This window comes from Triturus cristatus, chromosome 5_1 (assembly GCF_964204655.1).
Source record: "Triturus cristatus chromosome 5_1, aTriCri1.1, whole genome shotgun sequence".
Classification (NCBI taxonomy): Eukaryota; Metazoa; Chordata; class Amphibia; order Caudata; family Salamandridae; genus Triturus; species Triturus cristatus.
In genome coordinates this window covers 422,529,861-422,547,194 of record NC_140587.1, presented here as the reverse complement: position 1 = coordinate 422,547,194, position 17,334 = coordinate 422,529,861, and positions in this window count along the sequence as shown.

The following is a 17,334-nucleotide window of genomic DNA, read 5'->3' as shown; positions in this document are numbered from 1 at the left end:
TTTCAAAAGGAACCCCAACCACTGGCAGTGGTAATAGGGGAGCCTTTGTCTTGCCCCCTGCCTTGCCACTGGCCTGACAGGTGACACAGGAGCTGCAAATCTCATTTGCCTTTTCAAACATATGGGGCCAGTAGAAATGGTTCACCAACCGGTTCCATGTCTTTGTCTGTCCCAAATGTCCTGCCAAGGGGATATCAGGACCCAATGTCAGGATGAACTCTCTGTACTTCTGGGGCACCACCAACCTCCTGGTGGCCCCATCCTTGAGGTTTCTGGCCTCAGTATAAAGCAGTCATCTCCCTCTTCCTGCTTGGAAGCAATCTGGCTCAAGCTCTCATGGGTGGGTGGGACAGTCACGCTGTCCCTGACTGAACTCATCTCTGGAGGGTCCACCTGCTCCTGTCAGTTCTGCCAAATCTGGCAGGGATGGAGTCCCTCCCTCAGAGGCCAGATCCTCCCCATCAGGGTTAGATTCTTCCTGCACCTCTGGAGTTCCCTGGGCTTGCTCACCAGGCCCAGTGCCCTTGTCCTTGGATGCTTGGGCCTTTGTTCCAGGGTCCAAGTGTCCAGCCCCTCCCTTCTGGATAGTCTGTGACCAAGTCACAGCACATACCCACTCAGGGAGCTCCAATATTTTCATATGGAGTCCTTTCTCCACCCCTAATCACACAGAGGCTTCGAGATCATTGCCCAGTAAACACTGGACTGGAAGCACCTTTGACACAGCTACCTTCTAGGCCTGGGCTAAAATTCCGTTCCGTTCGTTGAAATTGCGATAATTTGAAATTTTCGCGTTCTGCGGAGAGCGCGAAAATGTCAAAATTTCCGCAATCCACATTTTACCGGAAATTTTTTGCTTGCTCGCGCTGTAAAATAATACATTCTCGCGTGCGCGCGATCGCCTTACCTGAATCCCCGCGTTCGCCGACAAGTTTTCCCGATCCGGTCGCGTTCTCCATGAGATGTTGGATTGTTGGTAGCCATTTGCGCTGTCTTGCGACAGTTCACGCCCGCAGTGACGTCATTCGTCGCGCGATCACGTCTTTCTTCTCGCGATCACGCACCGCGAGACAAGTGAAAACAAGATGGCCGCGCCCACGAGCAACCACATGGGTAAGTTGGCGAGCCGCGACCATGCAGAAAATATCGCGAACGGGCGGGAAAAAAACGTCCACATCTTCGCGATATTTCCGCGTGTTTGCGGAGATTTTTAACATTTTCGTGATAATTTGCGAAAGTGAATTTCGCAAATTCCGCCCACCCCTACTACCTTCATAGGGCCTGTCACACCTCCCCATTCCAAATCCACCACAGCCATAGGATGGAGTTTGGTAGTGCTGTCTGCATATGCCACCTGGTGACACTCACCAGGTAACAACCTCTCTGGAGGTACCAGCTCATACAGGACCATAGTTACACTAGCCCCAGTGTCTCTGATAGCCTCAACCTCAGTCCCATTCCCTTTAGGCCTCTGCCTGTACTTGTCCATGTTTGGAGGTAAGGCAGCAAGGGTGGCAATATTCACTCCACCCAGGGACACTAAGGTTGCTTCCACCACCAGACTACACCTCTCTGGGGCACCACTCTCCACCCCTACACTGACACTGGCAATCCCTGTGGATGGCCCCTTAGGGGGGAGCTTCTTGGCGCAGACAGCATCTCCCTGCTTGTGCACTGGCTGGTTACAGTCAAATCACTTACCCACCTTTGAGGGATCAAAGAACCTACCAGGCTTTCCCTGAAACCCCCTCCCTTTGAATTTGGGTTGGCTCGGCCCCCCCCCCCTACTTGTGCAGGTTTTTGTGGGTCTCTGGAGGACTCCTTAGGCTTTTGACCTTCATTTCCCTGGGCTTTCCCTTGGGAAGGGACCTGTCCTCCTTTCTTCTGGTCACCCCCCTGGTGCTGAAGGGAAACCCGGGTTCTCACCCACTCATCAGCTGATTCCCCCAACTCTCTGGGGTCTGTCAGCTTAGAGTCCACTAGATACTGGCATAACTTCTCTTCTGCACAATGAGTCAAAATATGTTCCTTCAAAAACAAATTATACAATCCCTCATATGTGTCAACTTTGTTACCAACAATCCAGCCTTCCAGTGCCTTTACTGAAAAGTCCATAAAGTCTACCCAAGACTTTGAACTCAATTTCTGGGTGCCTCTAAACTTCACCCTGTACTATTCTGGAGTCAGACAAAATCTCTTGACTAAGCATGCTTTCCTCTACTGGTATGATTCTGCATCCTCTCCCTTCAGGATCAGTTGCCTATCCATCCCAGCTACTGGAATCAACTCCCACAGGAGTTCACCCCAATACCTAGAGTGGACCCTACTCATTATAACCCCTTCGATGCTCATGACGGAATGGTTCCGTCATGAGCATCGGTGTCCCTGTGCTCATGACGGAACCATTCCGTCATGAGGACAGGGGCAGGAAATCCCTCTGCTGCAGACAGCAGAGGGATTTCTTTCTCTCCCCAAAGCCTTGGGAGCTGGGGAAGAGCTTCCCCAGCTCCCAAGGCCCCTCCCTGGTTTCTGTACAATGACGTCATTGCACAGAAACCGAAACTGAAATGAGCCGGCTCATTTCAGTGTCACTTTCTATGTGCTATGGGGCTATCTCAGCCCCCGGGCATGTAGAAAGACGGGAGGCGGGACGGGAGGGGTATCATTTGAAAGGGGGGAATCTCCCCTTTCCAATGGTACCCCTCCCCAGTGGATCCCTGCTTGGGGATCACCCCCTGAGGGCGATCCCCAAGCAGGGATCCACCCACTAGGCACCAGGGAGGGGGGAACGACCCCTTGGGCAAGGGCCTTTGCTCCCCCATATTAAAAGGGGCAACTTTAGTCCTTCTGCCCCCAATCTGCCCCCAAGGGGGGGCAGAAAGCCCTCTAGATACCATGTTTTTTTCTTTCATAATAATTAGGGGTGGGGCTGCCCAATATGGGCAAGCCAATGCCCCCATACCCCCGGCCACAAATTTACAGCCTTTCTGCCCCCCCTGGGGAGCAGTTGGGGGCAGTAGCCCCCAATCTGCTCCCCCGGGGGGCAATAAGCCCACTATACACCAGGGATTTTTTTTAAATTATAATTTGTGGTGGGGGCTGCCCAATCTGGGGGGGGGGGGGGAACCCACTAGATGCCAGGGATTTTTTAAAATTAAAATTTGCCCAAAAAAATCCCTGGCGTCTGGTAGGCTTTCTGCCCCTCCCCACTAGGGCATTAGCTCCCAATCTGCACTCCTGGGGGGGGCAAAAAGCCCACTAGTTACCAGGGATTTTTTTGGGGCAAATTTAAATTAGGGTGGGGACTGCCCAAAACGGGCATGCCCATGCCCCCACCCCCTCCCTGCAAAGATTACAGCCTTCCTATCCCCCTTGGGGGGGCAGATGGGGCAGTAGCGCCCAATCTGCCTCCCAGGGGAACAAAAAGTCCACTATACGCCAGGGATTTGTTTGGGCAAATTTTAATTGGGCATGCCCGTTTTGGGAAGCCCCCACCCTAATTAAAATTTGCCCAAAAAAATCCCTGGCAACTAGTAGGCTTTCTGCCCCCCCTGGGGGGACAGATGGGGGCATTAGCCCGCAATCTGCACCCCCGGGGGGCAAAAAGCCCACTAGTCGCCAGGGGTTTTGTTTTGGGCAAATTTGAATTAGGGTGGGGGCTTCCCCAAACGGGCATGCCCCCACCCCCCTCCCCACAAAAATTACAGCCTTCCTGCACCCAATGGGGGGCAGATGGGCAGGAGCCCCCAATCTGCCCCCACTGGGGGGCAAAAAGCCCACTAGATGCCAGGGATTTTTTGGGGCACATTTTAATTAGGGTGGGGGCTGCCCAAAAGGGGCATGTCAATGCCTCCACCCGCAACAATTACAGCCTTTCTGCCCCCCTGGGAGGAATATGGAGGCAGTAGCCCCCAATCGGCCCCCTGGAGGGACAAAAAGCCCACTAGACGCCAACGATTATGCTGGCTTTTAATATGCGTGGGGGTGGGGGCTGCCCAGAATGGGCATACCAATGCCCTCACCCCCCCAAAAAATATCCACAGTGTTTCTGCCCCCCTTGTGGGCATCTCGGGGCAACCCTCCGGGGGGGGGCAATAAGCCCACTATACACCAGGGATTTTTTTTAAATTATAATTTGTGGTGGGGGCTGCCCAATCTGGGGGGGGGGGGGGAAACCCACTAGATGCTAGGGATTTTTTTAAATTAAAATTTGCCCAAAAAAATCCCTGGCGTCTGGTAGGCTTTCTGCCCCTCCCCCCAATATCTCTCCCCAGGGCAGCAGAAAGCCGACTAGGCACGGAGTTGTTTTTAGCAATATGCCTACCTGTGGATTTTGGGCCCTAGCGCAGCCGACACATAGGGAAGCCTAGCAAACCTGTATATTTTTTAAAACTATGGCCATCCCTCTTCCTTTGAAGACCATGGTTTACGACTCCTCCCTCTGGCCTGGCATTCCTATTGATCAGCACACTGCCCTGCCAGCAGAGCTTGTTAATCCCAGGGGCTCTTTATCACCTCTTCAAGGCAGCCTGGCTAATCAACTTAACTCTGACCAATCAGGGCAGACCACTGGAAGGCTGAATTAGGACTTATAAACAAGAAAGTCTTATAACTTCTTGTATGTACACTTTAGGACAAATTCAACAATATGATATTGTTGGATTTATTAATACCATTCTGGGAAGTCTTTGAATGGCATTTCTAGTCCTCTCCTATCAATAGTTATTCATCAATAACTTCCTACCATGTTAACCTATGTAACAAGGGATTTGCAATGGGAAAAATGACTTGGGCCATTTTCCAGCACCAGGACTTGCAAAAACATATTTTTAAAGTACTTGCCTTATATCTACAGGAACCCCACCCCATGTGCAACTAGGGGAGACCTTAGGGGTTCTGAATCTGTAGAAATATTGCAGATTCTCCCTCTACAGAGCTCCTAGCATCAAAGTCGAATTTGAGCAGCACTTTACCACAATGTGGGGAGTGAAATGTGAAATTTCACTTTACCCAGGCATATAAAAACTCATTTTATAAGGGGGTACCTTATACATAACTGACCCCCCACCCCTGGGATACCTAGGGGAGACCCTGGGGGTCCCTAATATGCCAAATCATTGTAGGTTATATATTTTAAGTGCCCCAAACACCAACATTGAGTTTGGGCACAATTTACATTTTAAAAGCAGTCCTGGCCCCCAGTGCTGCTTTTAAACTGAACTCAGGCTTCAGCAGTGCACACATGCAAGTGGAAAAAGAGCTGCTGGCCTCTAAACTGCCATGCTCCAGGGTACTAGGGACTTCTTGGTAGTTTCAATCCCCTGCCCTATTATATACTAGGGGCTTATAGGGTAGGTCATGCCAATCACAGGGATACCCCACCATAGCGTAGTGATAGCGTAAGCTGCAGTCGTGATGCCATCAGGTAACTTAAAACAGGACCCTTCTACATACAATTTGCCCTGAGCATCAGACAGAGGAGTATCAGTAAGGTCCACTCGATCTTTAGTTTGTTCTTCAGTGGTGAAAATACAATCATGTATATCACTAGGCTGTTCAGAAGGCAATGGCAACAAAAGTGGCTGGATTTAGGGTAAAACATTGTTTAAGAATAATATGTGGTGCTAACAGAGTGAGTTCGTACCCGGTAAGACGAGCACTCGTCAAATGTTGTGTCTTAGTTTGATTCAATAATACATCAACTGAATGGGGGACAAAAACTGTCAATTTGTGGTCCCGTACAAGTCCTGCTGATTGTCTGATCGAAATGGCAGATGCTGCCACAGCTTTCAGGCAACCAGGGAGTGCCCTGGCCACAGAAAAGTATGCACATGGGCGTTGTTTGTCCCTGTGTGGCTGTGTTAGGACAGACAATGCACAACCTTTTTGTTTGTGTACATGAAGAGAAAATGGTTTCGGGTAATCACGTGTTCCTAATACAGGTGCAGAACATAACGCTGCTCGGAGTTGGTGACATGCATCCTGACACTCAAAGGACCAGGGCAAAGGAAATGGGATATCTTTTGTTGTAATGGCAAGGAGAGGTTTAATAAGGAGTGAAAAATTAGGGAGCCAATGACGACAATAGGACGCCATGCCAATCAATGCCCTAACATCTTTTTGCGTTTGAGGAATAGGTGTGTGTATGATAGTCTGAATTCTGTCTTTAGTCAGCATCCTTCCCTCCTTCGACAAGAGGTGGCCTAAATAGGTAACCTCTGGTCGACAAAACTGCAACTTATTTTTCAATACTTTGTGGCCCAAGGTAGCCTCAAAATAAAGTTCAGTGGTGTCAGCTGCTATCAGCAGATCATCCACATATTGTAACAATGAAGTGCCCGGGGGTAACTGCAAGGTATCAAGTTGATGTTTAAGGGCCGGACTATAAATACTCAGATTTTTTGTATACCCCTGAGGAGCACGAAAGAATTGGAATGACCGCCCTTTAATAGGGAAACCAAACAAATACCTGCTAGAGGGTGCAATAGGGATGGAAAAGAACGCATTCTTAAGGTCAATTACTAAAAAACACAAGCCGTGGCTGGAATCATTGTCAATAAAGTAGTATTATCTGGAACTATAGGAAACTGTGGCACTACTATTTTATTGATTTCACGCAAATCAATTACAAAGCGATAAACTTTTTCTTTATCTTAAGAGATGGAACGCTTCAAAACAGGCAAGATGGGGCTGTTACAAACATTGCTATCAGTCTCTTCCACTACCGCTTTTACAATAAGATCCTCTATAATCTGAACTAAGGCGCTTTCGCCTTCCTGGGATATTTTATACTGAGGTATGCGGGGCAAGACAGCATTCGGTTTAACCGGAATATGCACAGGTTCAATAGACAATGAACCTACGACAGTATCGCCCTCCGCCCTCACAGAAGGCGGGACAGTGGATAATGCATGTGAGACTTCATCAATAACATACTGCCTATTACATATCGGCTTACCAAACGTAACATATACACCAGCCGGTGAACAGTAGATGCGTGCATGGAAATGTTTGAGTAAGTCGAGACCTAACAGATTATCAGGCCAATTTGATGCAAGAAGGAACGTTGAATGGACAGTAAACGGTCCAATAGTAAGATCCAGGGGCAAAGCCTATGGACAGGTTATTATCGCCAGAAGAGGAAGTCCCAGGGATAAGTTTTTTAGAAAGCACACTTTGTGTAGCCCCAGTATCCACCAGAAACTTCTACGAGGTCCCCAATATTTCAGCAGTAACATATGGGCCTGTCTAATCTATCGGTATGGAAACCAATCCTTCCCCTCGTCCTACGCTGTCCTAGTTACACTGCATACCCGTGGCATCGGATGGACTGAAATGATCTGCAAAATAGGCTTTCGTCGGGGGAGAAATGTCAACATAATTCTATCCATTACTAGGACCAGGACGCTGTTGAGGGCCCCTTGTCACCCCCCGTCCCGTACCTCTACCTTGTTCTTGAAGCAATCGTCATTTGGATCGCCAATGTCCGTTCTGCTTACAATATGCAAATTGATTCCATCCCAACGGACCAAACATCCGAGAGTCTTGATTATTCCTCCTTGGGAGGTCAGCTCTAAATACTCCACGACCTCTACCTCTCTGTGGCCCATAAACCTGTTGCAACAACATTTTAGTTTTCAATTCCTTATTTTTACCCTCTTTCTTTTTATCATTTACTTGATTCTCAAAATACTGGGCCATGTCCAAAATCTTTGGCGGGGTAGAGGAAGCCCACGTACTTTCAGCTACTCATAATTTTTGTGAAATCTCAGGTAACAAGTTAGCTATGAATTTTTCTACAAATAAATGTTGACCTGTAGCAGAAGTTGTGTCTTGACCACTATAATCATGAAATGTCTTTTTAAACCTTGTGAAAAAGTCAGGGACGACTCATCTTTCCTTTGTTTGCGAGCTACCAATTTCGCCCATGATATTTTCTTTGGTGGCACTATCTCTTTCAAATAAGTAATGATGTGACCCGGTAAATTGAATATGAGCTGCGGTGGTTTCTGCCCTGCTTTCCTATCAATATATGCCACTTGTAATTGCGCCCAAGTACAACCAAAGGCCTCATGGTCCTGTTTGCAGACCATACGCCAAAGATCAGGGGGCAATATCAATCCAAAAAACATATCAATATCAACTAAAGTCATAACACAAGAAGTTACGGCAGCATTCAATTCATAATAAAATGCACTTGGGTTTTTTCTAGGGTCAGGCAAAGAATTTTTAAGGGCCAATACGTCCAATCGCTTCCAAGGGGAATAAATCCATTGGAACCGGAACCCAGCCGCGTTAACATCCTGGCCGTCACCTACGGCTGCTTGAAACACAGGGGTTGCTTCTCGCATAGGGAAGGCTTTAGTCGAGGCCGACATGAGCCTCTTAAGTTTTCTTTTCTGAGTAAATATATCTTCCACTGCTACTTTTAAGGGAGCACTGGTCAGCGCTCCTTCATTTGTACTTTTACATATCCTAATTAATTCACGAGGAGCTTCCTCATTCATATTAGTCCTCCAGTCCTCGATTAGTGCATTAGCCATTTCCCCTACAACATACTGCTGGGTCATTTGTTGGTATTGTGTCAAAGTTGTGAAAACCTCGTCCAATCGTATATCATCATCCCGAACACATTCACAGGCCCTAACCAATAATACCACTTTGTCATCTTCCGTAAGGATAGATCTATGACGTCGTTTAGGAGTTGCAGGTGTACGAACTACAGTCTTTCTATCAAGGACAGGAGTTGCAGCAGAGTCAGCAGGCAATGGAGGATACATTTGAGCTACTGGAGGTAACTGGGGAGGCGCCCTTGGGCTGCATTATTTCCAAAAGGATGCGGCGCAAAAGGAGGCGGGCTGGTCTGCAAAGCATTTCTTCTAATTCTGAATCCTCCTCCTCTAAACTCTTAAATACTGTTTCTTCCTTAGTCACATATGCTTTCTACAATTGAAGTTTAAATCGTCTCTCATCACTCTCTACACTTTCTTCTTGCATTTTTAATTGTAGCTCTTTAATCTTCTGTACAATAGTCTGCTCCTCAGCTTTCTTCCTATCCTTTTCTTCTTTAATCTGTTTCTGTTTAATATATTTTTTCCATAATCCTAAAGCATCAAACATACTCTGCCTATTTTTCTTTTTTAAAAGTTGTTCTTCTATATATTGCAATTTATTTGAATCGAAGGTACCTTGAAGTAGCCACTATAAACTAGCGTCTGCCTTTGTATATTTGTTCAATAATGTAGTAAACAGTATGGAAGAAATACCATATTTCATGTACATTTCATAATTCGGAGTGCCTTCTAAAGGCGCTGGCTGTCTTTCTTCCAGGAGATTTCTTTTGTTGCAACAACATAGTGCACGGAGAGTGCTCAAAACAGGCATGTTTACCAAATACTTCTTAACAAAAGCGTTAAGAGACTTTTATACCAAAGCCTAAAGATGAGAAAACAATTTCACATTACCTGTCAAAGACATTTGCAAATGACTTTTACCAACCAAAAAGGACCCAAAAAAGACAACCAATTCGATCCTACTGGATCGCAGTATTCCAACTCCCACCTGCCGATCCTCGGATCAATAGATCACCTCCATAATACCAACCGAAGAGCCCCAGTTGAGACACACAGCCGCCACAAAGGTCAGGTCGATAAGCTGAAAATCACCTTGGCCGCGAGAGCAAGTCTCAGTCTGCGGGGCGCCCCTTAGTGTTTCTGTCCCATCAAAACTACCTCCTTCTGGTCCAGCGGTGTCCTTCAATGGTGCCCCTCATTGCCGGCGCCAATTGTAGAGTTGAGATTCCTATCAGTCTCACTGGTGCAGGGACACCCCTTGTCTACGGGTTCAGTAAATGAGGATCGACACTGGAGTGGAATAAAACACACATTTATTATATCTGATGAGATGGCTCCATCATACAGACACTACAAGTGCCTGAGAGGGAACAAACTAGAACAGTCTGAGACCTGACTTTTATACATTTTGGGTACCATAGGATTTCACCAAAAACCCCTATGTCATGGTTACATCACACTTTACATAACCCTCTCATGGCATTTTTACATAACGCTTACACAACCCCTTACACAACGCCTGCATGCTGAACTGTGGAATCCTGATAAACCCTTACCCACGTCATCTTTGTAGATAGGCAAGGGAGGTTACAGGCGTTGGTGGGCTAACAGATTAGACATCTGTGCACGTAGGACTTTCGGCAGGGCAGGGTTGCTTACACTGACACGCAAGCCTTATCAATACAACCAGCTTTCAGTGAACACATAACTTCTGACTTCACCAGAGTCCCCGCAAAAACACAAAATGGGGCTGATAAACAAAATGGCTGAGAGCAGAGGCTAATTTAACAAAATACAATTTTTTACCGTTTAACACATGGAACCACCACTGCACCCAACGCCTATGGCCCGAGTCCGAGTGGCCCACCGGTCCCAGCAAGATCCCCCAAAGCTCCAGAGTCCGAGCCCACCGTGGCTTGACCCCTCGAGGACTCCCCGATGTCGCCTGCAGCCTCTGCACGGAGAGCCCCCCAACCGCGAGTGAGTCGGTGAGGAGAAATACGACCTCAAAAGGCACCCCTCAATCCGGCCACTCTGCACCATGGAGAAAAGGACCTGAGGTGCACCTACGTCCCGAGCCCTCCAACTTACCTGCCCAGCTTTTTGTTACTTCAGGAAGACTTCCTGGACCGAGCCTGCAGCCAAAATCCAAAACCAGCAACTCCCATTGACAGGGCACCCAACGCCAAAACAGCACCCGGCCTCCCTAGTGCCGCTCTGGCTGCACTTTGTGTGCTAATTCTGATCCCCCTTTGTCCTGGGCTTAAGTCCAGGAGCTTTGCTCCCTCAACCTTGTAGCCTGCCCGTAAGCTGGAGGCCCCCCTATTACCTATTGGATAACATTGAGCCTCAGCACCCTGCACCCGGCTGACCTAGTGCCGCATAAGATGCTTTGAGAGTGCATCCTTGTCACTGGGGGAACCCTTGTTCTAACCGCAGAAACTCACCCCTCAAGACGGTTTACTTACACGCAAAACGGTAACCCTATTTTCCTCTATAGGACTGCACTGACTGTTCTCCTCTGAAAAACATTTAAGTGTGGAGGGTGTTTTGTATGGGAACCTAAGAAACTGTGTCTTGAGAAAAACTGTTTTACTTACATTTCTCTAGGAAATGTCCCAGTGTGATATCTAGGCACATCACACTGAGTAAGAAAAGTAATCTTGGGGGGAGGAGCCTAGCGCGCAACCAAGATGGCCGCGTAGGTGCGAGGCTCCCGAGGACCTCCGCGACCTCCTACGTTTATCCTGTCTTCATCCTGCATCGGTTGAGGGGACTGTGTCGGTGAGCCTGAGCCGAGGTGGTACCCGTTTCCCGTTTTCGAATCGGACCTCGGGTGCCGGAGTGAGCACCGATTGAAGTTTGCGGCCTCCTTCGCTCCTGACCCCGGACTCGCGTTTGGGGGCGACCCGGTGACAAAGTGAACAACAACGGCGGGCTGGGCCTGGCGAGTCGCGTACCCCGCACTTTCACTTTCGCGCCCCCTTGCCGTCTTTGCAAGTGGGATCGCGGCGCTCTTTGTGTGGGGGTGGCCTCGCTGGGTGACCCAGCCTGCCTGCCTGCTGTGGCCCGCTCCGCCGTCCTGGGGTGACCCCCCGGAGCCCGTGGCCTTGATTGCTTGCCTTTTACTGCGTGGCTGGTGAGGGTGTGAGACCCGCGACGGTGGCCACGAAACAAGATGGCGATCGGTTGAAGGCCAAGTCGATCCGGCGTGGCGCCGCACATCAGGCCAACGTCATGGACCGCTACACCGTCCCGAAAGGATCTCCCGGTGGGCCGCACAAGTCCTCTGAGTGCCCTCCGGATGCCCCGGATTTGCCCACGGAGTTGACTCTGCAAGACGTCATGGGCGCCATTGCTGAGATGAAGGCCTCGGTGGGCCAGCGGTTTGACACCTTAGCCGATAAAATCGACGCGGTCCTAGTGGATGTCAACCTGGTGAGGGCTGATCTCTCCAAGACCAACGACCGGGTCGATTCTTTGGCCCACACCGCGTCGGGCCAAAGAGGTGGCGGCCCTCCAAACGGAGGTGAACCGACTTCGTCAGGCGAGTGCGCTTATGGATCGGCGCCTGGAAGATTCCGAGAGTCGGGCCCGGAGGAATAACATCCGCATCATCGGAGTACCCGAGGGACGGGAGGAAGCGGCGGCGGATCTTTTTGTAGAGGACCTGATCGCTACCCATCTCCAGCCTCGGGGACTGAGTAAATTCTTTGCCGTGGAGAGGGCCCACAGAGTTCCCGGGGGAAGGCCGAAGGTCGGAGCCCCTCCGCGGCCTCTCATTGCCCGGATTTTTAACTTTCGGGACAGGGACGCGATCTTGCAAGCCTCCAGACTGCAAGGGCCGATTAAGCTGGAAAATATGGAGGTGAACTTTTATCCCGATTTCACTCAAGCGGTCCAGAAACAGAGACTGAGTTTCCTGGGTGTTAAACGCCGGCTCCGGGACATGAACTTAAAATACGCCATGCTCTTCCCGGCCAAGCTGCGGGTAGAGGTGGATGGTCGCACGCACTTTTTTGATCGTCCCGAAGCGGCCGGAGACTGGCTGGACACTCTGTCTGGGGGTAGTGCTCGTGATGGTGGGGGGGGGCGGCGGGAGGAGACGGCCCACTGGATCGGGACTGAGGGGTTGATATTGGGCCTCACTCTGGACGACTATGATGCCACTTTCGACCAAGCTCCTGTCTTTGTTCTTTCCCCTCCCTTGGAGGTTGTGTGGGGTCTAGAAGGGGTACTCTTTCCTCCTCCAGGGGGTCTAGCTAGTTTTACTATATAGGGGCGACAGGCACACTGCAAGTTGGGGGGGCTGTCTGGGCTCATGCAGGGGTGCAGGGAGGGGGGAGTTTTGTTGGGGTGGGTGGGTTGGGGTGGGGTGTTGTTCGTTTCTACCACAAGGCAAAAGCATTGTTGTATCATTTCTAAAGTGCTCTCTGGGGGACGAGTGATGGCTTCTGTTTATGATGGGGGGTAGGGGACTGAGTCTGTTGTCCTGGAATGTTAATGGATTGGGGGACAGGATAAAACGAGGTGTGGTCCTGCAGTTCTTGAAGCGAATTTCGCCCAATATAGTTTTTCTGTAGGAGACACACCTCATTGGCAACTCCTTTTGTGCCATGAATCGACGGGGCTACCGCCTTGTGGCCCATTCGGGCTTCACGTCTGGTTCAAGGGGTGTGGGCATTATGATTAAGAACTCGCTCCCGTTGGAGATTGATGAGGTGCACCATGACGACAGGGGACGCTACACGGTTTTGGTGGGTAGAATGGAGGGCAGAGTGGTCGTTTTCGTGTCTGTCTATGTCCCGCCGGGGCTGCAGACGACCACCTTTGCGGATCTGGGGCGCCTCCTCCTTGGCCTTCCGGAGGGGATTCTAGTGGTGGGGGGGGGATTTTAATGCTGTGGTTTCCGGAACTGTGGATCGTCACCCCCCTAGGGATCTCCCCTGTGCCCAGGCATGGTTGTCTGGCCTCTTGGATACCTTGGGGCTGGTGGATTGTTGGCGTTTGAAACATCCCACGCAGCTGCAGTACACCATCCATTCAGGGGCCCATGGTAGTCTCTCACGGCTAGATTATGTCCTGGTTCCGGCGGCGCACGTTGGGAGGATAGGGGAGGTGCGCCATTTGGCACGGGGTATTTCGGACCACTCTCCACTCTTGTTGCACTTTGATATTCTTCCGAGGGGAGAGGGTAGGGTGGTCCCGATTAATCCCTGGTACCTGCGTGACCCCACCATTCGCGCAGAGCTGGTTAAATCCCTTAAGCGCTACTTTGACGAGAATGTGGGGTCTGTGTCATCGGCGATCTCATTGTGGGAGGCGTTCAAGACGGTACTCAGGGGAGAGGCCTTGTCCCTTATTTCCCATTCCCGGAGGCGCGAGCGGGAGGAGGTGACTCGGGTTGAAGCTGAGATAACCGAGTTGGAGGGTGATCTAGAATGTGGGGTGACGGATGACAAATTACATGTTCTCCGACTCAAGCAAGCGGCTTATAAGGCCCTCGTCACGGAGGCGGCCAGGGGCCTCAGTAGAGAGCAACAGGGGAGACTGTATGATGTGGGTGACAAGGCTGGTAAATTGATTGCATGGTTGGACAAAAAGGAGAGAGCGAGTCGAGTTGTCCCGTTGATTGAGAAACAGAATGGTGTGTGTGTCACTGAACCAGAAGAAATTGTCTCCTGCTTTGCAGACTATTTCCGTGGGGTGTATTCCCCGGTGTCCTCCCGCTCTGAAGAGGATTCCCACGCCCTGCTCAGGGATATCGCACTGCCTTCCCTTTCGGAGGAGGACAGAGTGTCGTTGGACGCCGCTCCAACTTCCGAAGAAATTGCCCTCGCCATACGTTCGGTCGCTTCCGGCAAGGCCATGGGCCCTAATGGTCTTCCCATCGAGTTGTATAAACTGCGACCGGATACTCCGGCACCGCATCTCCGTGCTATGTTCCTCGCGGCCCACTCGGCGGGTTCCCTCCCGCTAGACCAACGTCTAGCTACTATCGTGGTTATCCATAAGGAGGGGAGGCCACGGGACCGGGTCACATCCTATCGGCCTATTTCGTTATTGAATGCAGAGCCCAAAATCCTCGCCAAGGTGTTGGCCAATCGGCTGGTCGGCGTAGTGTGTGACTTGATTCACCAGGATCAGTCCGGCTTCATCCCACATCGCAATACAGCGCTTAACCTGCGGCGTTTGCATGGGGTGCTCGCACATGTCCCGTTCATACGAGAGCCGGCCATTTTGGCGTCCTTGGACGCCACTATGGCGTTTGACACGCTTGAATGGCCTTATATTTGGGCGACGCTCGCGAAGTTTGGGTTTGGCCCAGGATTCATCAGTTGGGTAAAATTGTTGTACTCTGGCCCGCTGGCGCAGGTCGTGGTGAACGGTAGAGTGTCGGCTTCGTTCGAGCTGGGTAGGGGTACGCGGCAGGGCTGCCCGTTATCGCCGCTCCTTTTCGCGCTCGCCTTGGAGCCCCTGGCGGAGTGGCTGCGGTGGGAACCTTCTATTCGTGGTCTCCGCTGGACCCCCGAGTATGAGGACCGCGTATCTCTATACGCTGACGATATTCTCCTGTACCTGGCTTCCCCACGTAAATCACTGATAGTGCTGGTTGATGTGTTGCATTCATTTGGTCTTAACTCCGGCCTTGTCATCAACTGGGCTAAATCGTGCGTCTATGTTCTCTCTGGGGAGGACCCTATCCTTCCGCGGGGCTGTCCTATCCAGATCGCCCCGTGGGGATTCCGGTACCTGGGTGTCTTCATTACCCTGGACGCGGAGGCCCGATATAGTCAGAACTTGCTTCCCCCCCTCCAGCGCCTGAAGGAGGATGTTGCGCGTTGGAGGCGCTTGCCGCTCTCGCCGCTCGGCCGGGCGGCATTGTTTAAGATGATGTCGCTGCCGCGTTTCCTGTACGCTCTGCAGAACACAATGGACGTCGTCCCGGCGCGCTACTTTCGCGAGGTGGAGAGTTTGCAGCGCCGACTGTTCTGGGAAGGTAGACCGCGTATCGCCCTGGCGAAGCTGACGCTCCCGTGGTACGACGGGGGGATCGCCCTCCCGGATATCAAACGGTATTATTGGGCCTCCCAGCTGGCTGCGATTAATCACGGCCTGTACGGGCCCGCTCTAAACCCGGCCTTTGAAATGGATAAGATGTTACTGCCGGGTGGTGATTATCACCGAGCGCTTTACTCCAGCTCGCTTGACGAACGTCTGACGGGCCCCACGCGTGTCATGGTACGAGTGTGGCACGCGGCTAATGTGGCGATGGGGTGGAAAGGTCGTTTGACCCGGGCGTCGCCACTATACGCATCTGAGCAGTTGGGCTCCCTGTGGACATCGAAGGGCTTTGAAAAGTGGGACATGATAGGCATCAGCAGGGTGGGTGATCTCTGGACGAGGGGGGGATTCAAAACGTTTGAGATGCTACGGACAGAATTCCAGTTGCAGGACAGGGAGTACTTTTGGTATATGCAGATCCACCATGCGCTATGCTCAGTATTCCCGGACGTTGCCTCCATCCCGGAGTATTCCCCTCTGGAGGATAGAGTGCTAGATGGACATGTACCGGACAGCACGATTTCATTGATCTATAAAAAACTTAGCAATGACCGCTCGGGACTGCTGACTAACCTTCGTGAGGCATGGGTGGCCGATGGATTGGAGCTGGATGACGAGGACTGGGTATCGGCGGTGGCCTCCCCGAAAGAGGTGGCCATACCGGCCCGCCTTCGCTTCGTCCAGCTCAAGATACTCCATAGGGTCTATGTTACGGGGCCAAGGCTACTGCGTATGGGATATGCTGTAGACGGGTTGTGTAAGCGTGGGTGTGGTTCTTTGGGGACCTTTTTCCATATTTTGTGGGAATGCCCGGAGGTGGAGCGATTCTGGCGTGGTGTGCATGAGGTCCTGCGGGTGGTTACGCGTGTGTCGCTGCTGCCCGAAGCGAGGAGATGCCTGTTGAATGTGTGGGAGCCAACCGACTACTCGGTGCCGCAGACGCGGTGGGTGACTCTGGGATATATGGTGGCCAAACGCGACATTGCTCAACTGTGGGGTTCCCAGAGGTCGCCGACAGTCTCGGCATGGAAGGATAACATGGATTGGTGCATGTTTCGGGAAAAGGTGGTGTATGTCGCGAGAGGTAAGCCTGGGACATGGGTGAACGTATGGGGCCCCTGGAACGCCTACCGCGGGGGAATCTGTACCCCGCCGTTATTGCCCGATCCGTCACCGGCCCCATCCCCTTAGCCAGTTTATCTCCCCGGTCCCGGGCACTGAGTCCACCTAATCCCAGTCTTGACCTTTTTCCCCCCCTTGCTACTCCTATGGATTGGTAGGGTCCCCCCCGCTAGGGGAGCACATGCTGCTGTTTCCGATTGTGGGTTGCCTTGTGGATTTGTTCTTTTGTTGTTATCTATATTAAAATGAAACCGTTATGTGTGCCCGGATGGTGTGGCTACCACCGCTTCTAACTCCTGTGCATTTCCCTTTGCCGCGGCATGCACGCTATTGTTTGTATCACATGCTCCTCTTGCTTGCTAGCGGCCGGCCTGATGGTTGTAGGCCCATCTTTGTATATTTTTTGAATTTTGTAATAAACGGTTTCAAAAAAAAAAAAAAAAGAAAAGTAATCTTAAAATTAATCTAAAAGGTAATAATCAGACAGTGCCAGCAAAGAAACTGAAAAGTAATCACAACTGTTTATAAATAATTGACCTACCTGTATACAACATAAGTACATACAACTGCATTC